This window comes from Myotis nattereri (assembly GCF_964212035.1).
Source record: "Myotis nattereri genome assembly, chromosome: 4".
Taxonomy (NCBI): domain Eukaryota; kingdom Metazoa; phylum Chordata; class Mammalia; order Chiroptera; family Vespertilionidae; genus Myotis; species Myotis nattereri.
Window position 1 is genome coordinate 100,144,045 of NC_138079.1, and position 9,314 is coordinate 100,153,358.

The 9,314-nt window shown below is 43.4% G+C and overlaps 1 protein-coding gene across 1 annotated transcript in view; it reads right to left on the minus strand.

Moving 5' to 3' along the window:
- The window catches only part of DNASE1 (deoxyribonuclease 1), a 47,800-nt gene extending 39,736 nt beyond the window's left edge, over positions 1–8,064 (minus strand). The window contains exon 1 of the mRNA XM_081089227.1: positions 7,483–8,064. The gene's annotated coding sequence lies outside the window, so the exon portion shown is untranslated. The remainder of the gene's footprint in view (positions 1–7,482) is intronic.
- Positions 8,065–9,314: the final 1,250 nt, after the last annotated feature.

A 9,314-nucleotide genomic window follows, 5' to 3' on the forward strand; every position in this document is an offset into this window, starting at 1 on the left:
CATAAAGTCAAAGCTAAATGTATTTGGGGTAAGGCAAAAACAGTTCAATGTGATGAATATAAATGGAAATAATGATGAGAATCCTGTGAACAGGTTGCATAGAGTAAAGAGAACCAGATTTCACTTTGGAGGATAATGGAGCATTGTTAGAGGATCTGAATGCGGAGAGGGAGCCCAATTATTGGCAGATGGAGGTGAATACTAAATGCCTCAAGAAGATTTAGAAAGGCTAAACAGACCAATTACTATATATAAAGTGAAAGAAGTAGTTACAGATCTATTCTAAAAAGATAACAAACTGGGCCCTAGCCGGTTTGGCTCAGTGGATAGAGCGTTGACCTGTGGACTGAAGGATCCTGGGCTCGATTCCGGCACATGTCCAGGTTGTGGGCTCGATCCCCAGTAGGGGGTGTGCAGGAGGCAGCCGATCAATGATTCTCTCATCATTGATGTTTCTATCTCTCTCTCCCTCTCTCTTCCTCTCTGAAATCAATAAACATATATTTTAATTTAAAAAAAAGATATCAAACTGGGGTGGTTTTAATTAGAAAGTTCTATGAAACTTTCAGGAAGAAATTATTCTCACATTATATAAACTGACAGAGTACAGAAATTATAAAAAACCATATAAATAATTCTTCAAAGCTACTATAATACTGAAATCAACAGTTAATAAATAGCACAAAATAAGAAGCTATTGGCCAAACTCAGTGAACATAGGTGCAAAACATATTTTAAAAATAACATGTGCAACTTGAACCAGCAGTGTATTTAAAGATCAATATATAGGCCCATGCCAGTGTGACTCAGTTGGCTGAGTGTTGTTCCATGCACCAAAAAGTTGTCAGTTGGATTCCCAGTCAGGGCACATGCTATTTCCAACCTCATTTTTAATTTTTAGCATTTGCAACAGACTTTTTGATAGTGACACTGCCAGAAGAAAATGGGAGTCATAGATTTAAAATATTCAAGGGGGGAGAAAATGAGATCCAAGGATTTTCTATCCAGCAAAACTAACGATCTTCAAGTATATATGGCACCAACTGTTACTGCCATGCAAGAACTCAAGGAATATTGTTCTCACGAGTGCTAAATAAAGACTGTACTACAAAATGATCTAGAGTGACTAGAAAACATCAACATAAGGAAATGATGGTGAGTTAAATATAGTTACTTGTAGAACTAAGACTAAATTAGGTTTAAAAGGAAGAGATAATATTATGTAATGGCTGCATGATCTGACAATGTAGACACATTACATTATAAAAAGTGAGAGGAGGTTGGAAATAGCATATGTAAAATTTTTTTAATGTTTTCAATAGCTATAACCAGTTGTGACAGAATTTTATGTATAGATTGTTGTATGTGTAATATGGGATAAAATAAATGGGCAATTCTGGAATACTATCTTTTCTATCTTCCCCTGTGTCCTTGAAAATCAGTATTCTTTTTTCTTTTATTAAATATATTTTACTGATTTTTTACAGAGAGGAAGGGATAGGGATGGAGAGTCAGAAACATCAATGAGAGAGAAACGTCCATCAGCTGCCTCCTGCACACTCCCTACTGGGGATATGCCTGCAACCAAGGTACATGCCCTTGACTGGAATCGAACTTGGGATCTTTCAGTCCACAGGCCGACGCTCTATCCACTGAGTCAAACCGGTTAGGGCGAAAATCAGTATTCTTAATATGGAATCCTGTGTCATATAAAAGTCAATATATAAAAACCCTGAACTTAAATAGAAACAGTATGAACTCACAAGGTATTTTATCTTATAGATAGATAGATAGATAGATAGATAGATAGATAATGTATCTATATCTACACACACACCAGCTCTGATCACTGAAAAGGCTTGAAAGTAATGGTCAATCCAGTACCAATGAGCATTTCTAGTACCAAGGTTATGGTTTTGAATGACCATTTCCCATTAAAAGGTTGGAGAAATACCTGATTCCAAGTTTGGGGTCAGGAAATGTGTAAGATGAGTCCAAAACATCATGACATACCAGTGGAGGAGTACAGAACATGCAACTCCAAAATAAGCAGCTTTGGCATGTTGATGATTTGTGTTAAAGGCAGATGAAAACAGCAAGTACAAGAAAAACATTCTGGCCCTAGCCAGTTTGGTTCGGTGGATAGAGCTGGGCCTGCGGACTAAAGAGATCCCAGGTTCGATTCTGGTCAGGGGCACATGCCTGGGTTGCGGTCTCGATCTCCAGTAAGGGGCGTGCAGAAGGCAGCTGATCAATGATTCTCTCTCATCACTGATGTTTCTATCTCTCTCTCCCTCCCCCTTTCTCTGTGAAATCAATAAAAAAAAATTTTTTTAAACAAGAAAAACACTTTCTTTTTTTTAAAGCGATGAAATTCTCATATGAGCGATGTCTTCCCAATATCAGAAGGAAAGCAGCATTCTCATCATCAAGAAGTTGAGACTGAGAGCATGCTCTATAAACAGACCTTATCAAAAGTACTTCTTCTTTCATAGCCTTTCCCTACAGTTTAGTCACTTTCCACAATTGTCTCTCTCTGTTTAACCTAACATAACAGCAAGTAAATTTCATAATTTCTTTGGGTCTTCATTCCTTATGAAGGTTCCTGTGTCACATAAAATTTGCATTAAATAAATGTGTATGCTTTTCTCTTGTTGATCTGACCCAGATAAAAAGAACCCTAAGAGGGTAAAGGTAAAAGTGTGTCTCCCCTACACTAGATATCAAGGAAGCAATCAATTACTAGGACTGTGTCAAAAGGACTCAGGAGCGAAGTTAAAGAGGCTCCCACTGGCCAAAGATGGGATAATTTGAGCTTCAATAAGGATAGTAACTTCAATGAATTGAAAACCATCAATGAATTTAAATCCATGAATTGATAATGATGCACTCCCCCCGGCCCCAAATTATAAGAGAAAGTTTATTAGAAAGTTACAGGAGTAGTAGAAGTGAGACAACTGGGCTGTGTAGGCTCAGGAAACAAGTTACATACACAAAAGAAGGGCTCTTGGAGCTTAGGAGAGAGAAAGGCAAAGGTAACGACCCTGAGGGAAAGAAAAGGGGAAAGGAAAGGTGCAGGTGTGCTCCTGAGAGGGGGAGCATGCTGATTATGATGTGTTTGTTTGTTTGTTAAATATGCTTTTATTGATTTCAGAGAAGGGAGAGGGAGAGAGAGAGATCGAAACATTGATGAGAGAGAAGCATTGATCGGCTGCCTCCTGCACGCCCCCTACTGGGGATCGAGTCCACAACCTGGGCATGTGCCCTTAACAGGAATTGAACCATGACCTCCTGGTTCATAGGTAGATGCTCAACCACTGAGCCACGCCAGCTGGACCCAATCATGATGTTTTAGAAAGAAAACTAACTGGTCACCTTCTGGGGATGACAGAGAACCAATTCATTACTTTGAAAACTGGACAAAGGAAAGAAAGATTTATCCTGCATTTCCTATATGACCTATACAACAAAATCATTCCAGCTAATATTTGAAAACAAAATTATAATGAGAATATCATTGTTACGCCATCTCCAATGAAATAACAGATCTAGACAACAAAAAAACAGCTATTGGAATTTTGACAGGGGTTACACTCAATCTGTAGGTCACTTAGGAGAGTACTGCCATCTTAATATTAAGTGGGCCGAAACCGGTTTGGCTCAGTGGATAGAGCGTCAGCTTGCGGACTGAAAGGTCCCAGGTTTGATTCTGGTCAAGGGCATGTACCTGGGTTGCGGGCATATCCCCAGTAGGAGATGTGCAGGAGGCAGCTGATCGATGTTTCTCTCTCATCAATGTTTCTAACTCTATCTCTCTCTCCCTTCCTCTCTGTAAAAAATCAATAAAATATATTTTAAAAAAAATATTAAGTGGAAGATGACACACTATGAGTGACACTATCAACTTTATTAGGGAAAATGCTTCTCTACAGTCGAGGCCAGTACATCTGCATGGAATCTCCCCTTAAACCCATCTACCAATAGAACTGACACAAAAGGTGGCAGTGGTAGACAGAACAGCAGCAGAACCCAGTGTGACTTCTGTCCACTTTGACATGTAAAACAGTTATCTCCCCTCCTGATTTCAACAATTTTGGCAGTGTAGGGAACAGTATTATACAACAGTAAATAAAATTTATATGACCAAAGCAGTGGGAAGACAATTTTTTCCTTGTTCAATTTGCCCACTACTCAACAGTTGCCAAAATAAATGAGAGGGAGCTAGGCAGGTTTTGGTTTTGTGATTTATAACCAAACCACAGAACTGGGACAAGGGCCTTTCACTTCTTTCACATAACTGTTTAAAACATTAACTCAGTGGAAGATGCGAAAAGTTTCCAAAAATATTCCAGGAGGGTGAGGAAGTGGTAATCATAGCATATTCAACCTTTGCCTGTTTCCCCTGTACCCAAAAATGATCTACTCCTATGGGCTTGGAAAACAGAGCCTCTACTTAGAACACATTGTGTCTTAATTTTTCCACAAACTTCTGCATTCATTTTCTCTTCCTGTTAAACCTTGGAAGGTTTATCAAACAAGGACAATCCTGACCTTTCAATATAGTAATGTTCCTTCATGTTCCTGGCTTATGTGTTTTGGCAGTGCAGTTCTGCCACAAGTGTTGGCAGGGAACACGCAGTATTCCCATAGAAATAACATGGACCTAATAACACTGTTTCTGGACATTGTCCTTCAGCTTAGTTCTAGTGGAAGATTGTGAACCTCAGAGCTTCTACTGGAGATAAATCACAAGGTCCAGGTCAAGGGGGCTCTCATGGTTCACCTTGGCCCAAAGAGAAAGCTGTCCCTTTGTTCCCTGAAGGGAGGAATCATGTCTAACTCTAATTTGTAATTACCCCTCACCCAGTTTTTGGCATCTCTCTTTTTTTTTAATATATTTTATTGATTTTCCACAGAGAAGAAGGGAGAGAGAGAGAGAGTCAGAAACATCGATGAGAGAGAAACATCAATCAGCTGCCTCCTGCACATCTCCCACTGGGGACGTGCCCGCAACCCAGGCACACGCCCTCGACCGGAATCGAACCCGGGACCCTTCAGTCCACAGGCCGACGCTCCATCCACTGAGCCAAACCGGTTTCGGCTGGCATCTCTTTTATACTCAGCCTACAGGCTTTGTTCAGTAGGTAGTGGGTAAATGTAGTGAGCAATTAGTCTCTAATCTAGAGGCCATCAAAATCATCTGTAAAACTTTCAAAAGACACAGGTCAGAAACTCTGCCCAAGATTTATTCAGCAGGTATAAGGGTGGTATCCAAGCATTTCCAGTTTAAAATATTCCATAAGCAATTCCGTTGAGAATCTCAGGTTTAAGGAACACTCCCTTCTCTACACTTCAGCTAACTCATTTCGCTTAAAAGAATAATACTGTGTGGCCATATTGGGAGAGAAGGGAAGGTTTTCCTCCCTGGCCTCTAAGAGATTTAAGTCCTAAATTAGACTCAGGCCCCTCATTTTCAATTTTACTGGCGAAAAATAAGTGCCACCTTTACAACAACAGTCCTTCACATTATCCCAGCCATGTCCCTGTGCATTAATCATGTCTTACATTTTTTTTCTGTATTTTATGAAGTTTTAAAAACTTGCTGGTGGAGAGAATGCCCTTTCCAGGGCTAATTCCTAAAGACAGTAATCAACTTACTTGGCAGCAGCCTCTAATATGCGAAGCAATCAGCTCCTTTAACTCTCACAGACAAAGCCAATATTACCCCTACCTAAATCATCCCAAGGCCAGGTACCAGGCAACTAGAGACCATCCCTACTGCCCAAAGCCTGCCAAAATTATTTAAACTAGCTAGTCCTTAAAAAGGTTTACCCTGCCCTGTCTTGCCTTTCTCATAAAACAAAGGCAAGACAGCTTTCTCCTAAGCTTTCCCCTCACTCCTGCTTCTGCCTTCTGGCGAAAATCTTCCTGTGGTGTGGCACGCCTCTTCTCTCCAGAAATAGAATACATTTTTCTTTCAATGGCTTTGGCCTCGCCCTGGATGGTTGGCCTCGCTCTGGCTGGTGTTGCTAGCTGGTTAGAGCATTGGCCTGGGAACCAAAGGATCGCAGGTTCGATTCTCAGTCAAGGGCTCATACCTAGATTGTGGGTTCGCTCCCCATCCCCAATCAGGGCGCATGCAGGAGGCAACCAGTCGATGTGTCTCTCTCACATCGATGTCTCTCTCTCTCTTTCTCTCTCACCCACTTCCATTCTCTCTGAAAAGCAATAGAAAAAATATCCTCTAGTGAGGATTAGTAATAGTGTTGTCGTCACCTAGTCACCTCTATAAATTAAAATCTCACCAGTACAAGTGAGACACCCTACCCCACACATTCCTCTATGCTGTCTACTTTACTCATCCATTTGGAAATCATACTACAAACTAACTTAGGTTTCCGAAACCAAGTAACAACTCCTGAATTCCTTCATACAAAAAAAGCTCTTGGAAGTTCTATTAGCATCTGACACTCGGCATCAAAATGTAGTATGGCCCAACAATTGCTCTCCTAGGTATATATACAAGAGAACTAAAAACACAACTCGCCCTGGACGGTGTTGCTAAGTGATTAGAGTATTGGTCTGTGGACTGAAGGATCATGGGTTCGATTCTGGCCAAGGGCATGTACCTCAGCTGCAGGCTCGATACCCAGCCCATCAGGGCACCTGCTGGAGGCAACCAGTTGATGTGTCTCTCTCACATCAATGTTTCTCTCTCTGTCTCTCCCCCTCCCACTCTCTCTAAAAATCAATGGAAAAAAATATCCTTGGATAAGGATTAACAACAACAAAACACACACGACTTGTACATGCATGTTCACAGCAGCATTATTTTTAAGAGCCAAAAAGCAGAAACAGCACAAATGTCCATCAACTGGTAATAAACAAAATGTGGTATATCCATACAAGGGAATATTATCTAGCCATTAAGAGAAATGAATTGATTCGTGCTACATGAACAGGATGTTAAGTAAAAGCCAGACAGAAAAGGCCACACACTGTATGAATCCTTTTGTGTAAAATGTACAGAATAGGCAAATCCATAGAAATAGAAAGTACATTAGTCATTACTAGGGGATGAAGTTAAGGGGGACTGGGGAGTGACTGTTAATGGTACAAAGATTTCTACTTGGGGTTATAAAATGTTCTAGAATTAGACAGTGATGACGATTGCACAACCTTGTAAAAACCACTGAATCGTACACTTTAAAAGGGTTAATTTCATATGTGAATTATATATGTTTAATTTATCTTTATTGTTATATATACGTATTTTAAAAACCTTTCTGTATTATTCTCTTCCCTCCAGACCTACTCTTCCTGTATTCCATTATTTCAGTGCTTGAGACCACATTCTACTCAGGTGCTTGGGCCAAAACCTAAATTGTAACAAATAACTAGGTCATGACAATTCAAACGTCTTAATATACTTCTCCATTCTCTCCACTCCACATGCTAATTCAGGCCACCCTCCTTTCTCACCTAGATTATAGCAGCCTCCTTCCTAATGGGCCTCCAGTCTTGCCGCTCCACTGCGACTAGAACGTCCTTTAAAAACTGCCCCCAGGCTGAAGTTCAAACCCTTAATGGGATTTGTAAACTTCTTCAAATGTCGGCCCATGGCAAACCCCTCCAGCCAGGCTGGAGGCCGCATCACCTCAGCTCCAGCCGCACAGGATGACGCTCCAGCTACCGCCCACTGAGCTCCAGGCCTCCACCTGTTTGCCGCCACCTCCGGAAGGAAGCTCTCCCGCCCCGTCCGGCCCCATTTGGTGGGTCTCCAAATCCCCCTCCCTCCGTTTACTCGCCGGCTCCTCAGGCAGGTGCGGTCTGAGGGCCGCCACTGAATCGGCAAGCATTTCCTGTGTGAACAGTGGTGGACCCAAACTTCAACTCAAAACTGTGGCGTTGTCCTGAACTCACCCCGACTTCTCAACTTTTAATAGGCTTTGCCGGGCGCCACTGCACTAGCAGCTACAGACGCCGTCCAGCCTTGTGGCCACGGGGCCCTAGGACACCACGCGCACGGTGCACCGCCGCGCCGGCCTAGCAACGCCTCACGCCCTCCGGAACCACTCTTCGTTGCGCGCCCCGGCCGCAGAGGAGGACGGGAAGCAAAACTCCCGGACCGCTCTGCGCCTGCGCAGACGCAATTGTCCGCGGGGAGCCGGCGGCGCATGCGCAGGCTCGAGGCTCTCCGTTGAGAGGGTGCCGTGGCGGCGCCGGAGGTAGGAGGGGCCGGGCTTTGGGGCTAAGAGTCTGTAACGGCAAACAGGTCCAACCATCTCGGGCCTTTTTCGCTCTCCGAAGGCAGAGGACCCTTTCTCGCCCGCTTCCAGCCGCGGGTAGACGCAGGAGCCGCGCTTGGATGGAGGAGGCCGGGGCTGTCTGAAGGGAGGAGAGGTGGGGGCATCCGGATACACACGGAGTCACTGCCCGGGGGTCCGTTAGGCGATCGTAGTTCACCGTCAGGGTCCTCGGCAGCATCTCTTCAGGTTGCGTCCCCTGCCCGTTTCCCTGGTGTTGCGGGTTGAGTGAGGGAGCGGGAGGGTCCGCCCCTCACCTGCCTATTCATTCTGGCGCCGCGGTAGGTACAGCACTGAGTAGGCACAAGTCGCCGGCTCTCTGGAAACCCGCCGTCTCCTAGGAGCCGCTACTTCCTTAAGCAAATGCCGATTGAGTACGTATCGGAGAGAGACTGTCTTAACGACAGAGATGTGGAGACGGGGCTGTGTGGAGGATGGAGTTTGTTCACCACATCCAGTAGGATACAGTTCAGTTTGCTTAGCCTGACGTTCCAAGCACTGGGACCTGACCTCAGCTTCTCCCTGAAGCCTTCCCTCCTATCCCCACCATCTCTTGGCTCTGATGATAGCAACCTCTTTGCAGTTAAACTAACAATTGTCGATCGCTTTTTCCAAGTCAGGTGCCTGTCAGCCAAGGAGAATATGAAGTAAAATAGATGAATCTGTGCCCTCCTCAAGTTTTGAGCTTAGTAAGGGACAGATAATAAGTAAGTGAATAAAAATATAAAAGGTGATGCCCTGGAACCATACTGCCTGGGTTTGATCCCAGCTCTGCCACGTCAGAAGCTGTGGGAACCTGAGCCAGCTCCTCATTCATGTGCTTGATTCCTTGCGGTAAAGAAGGGATGACAATAGATTCTAAGGAACAGGATTGTTGTAAGGATTCAATGAATTAGACTTGTAAAGCAATTGGACTGGTGCTTGACATGCAGCAAGCATTCATTCAGTATCTATTACATGTGATTACAACTTGTGATAAATGCTATTGTGAAAACTGTGTGATGAAAG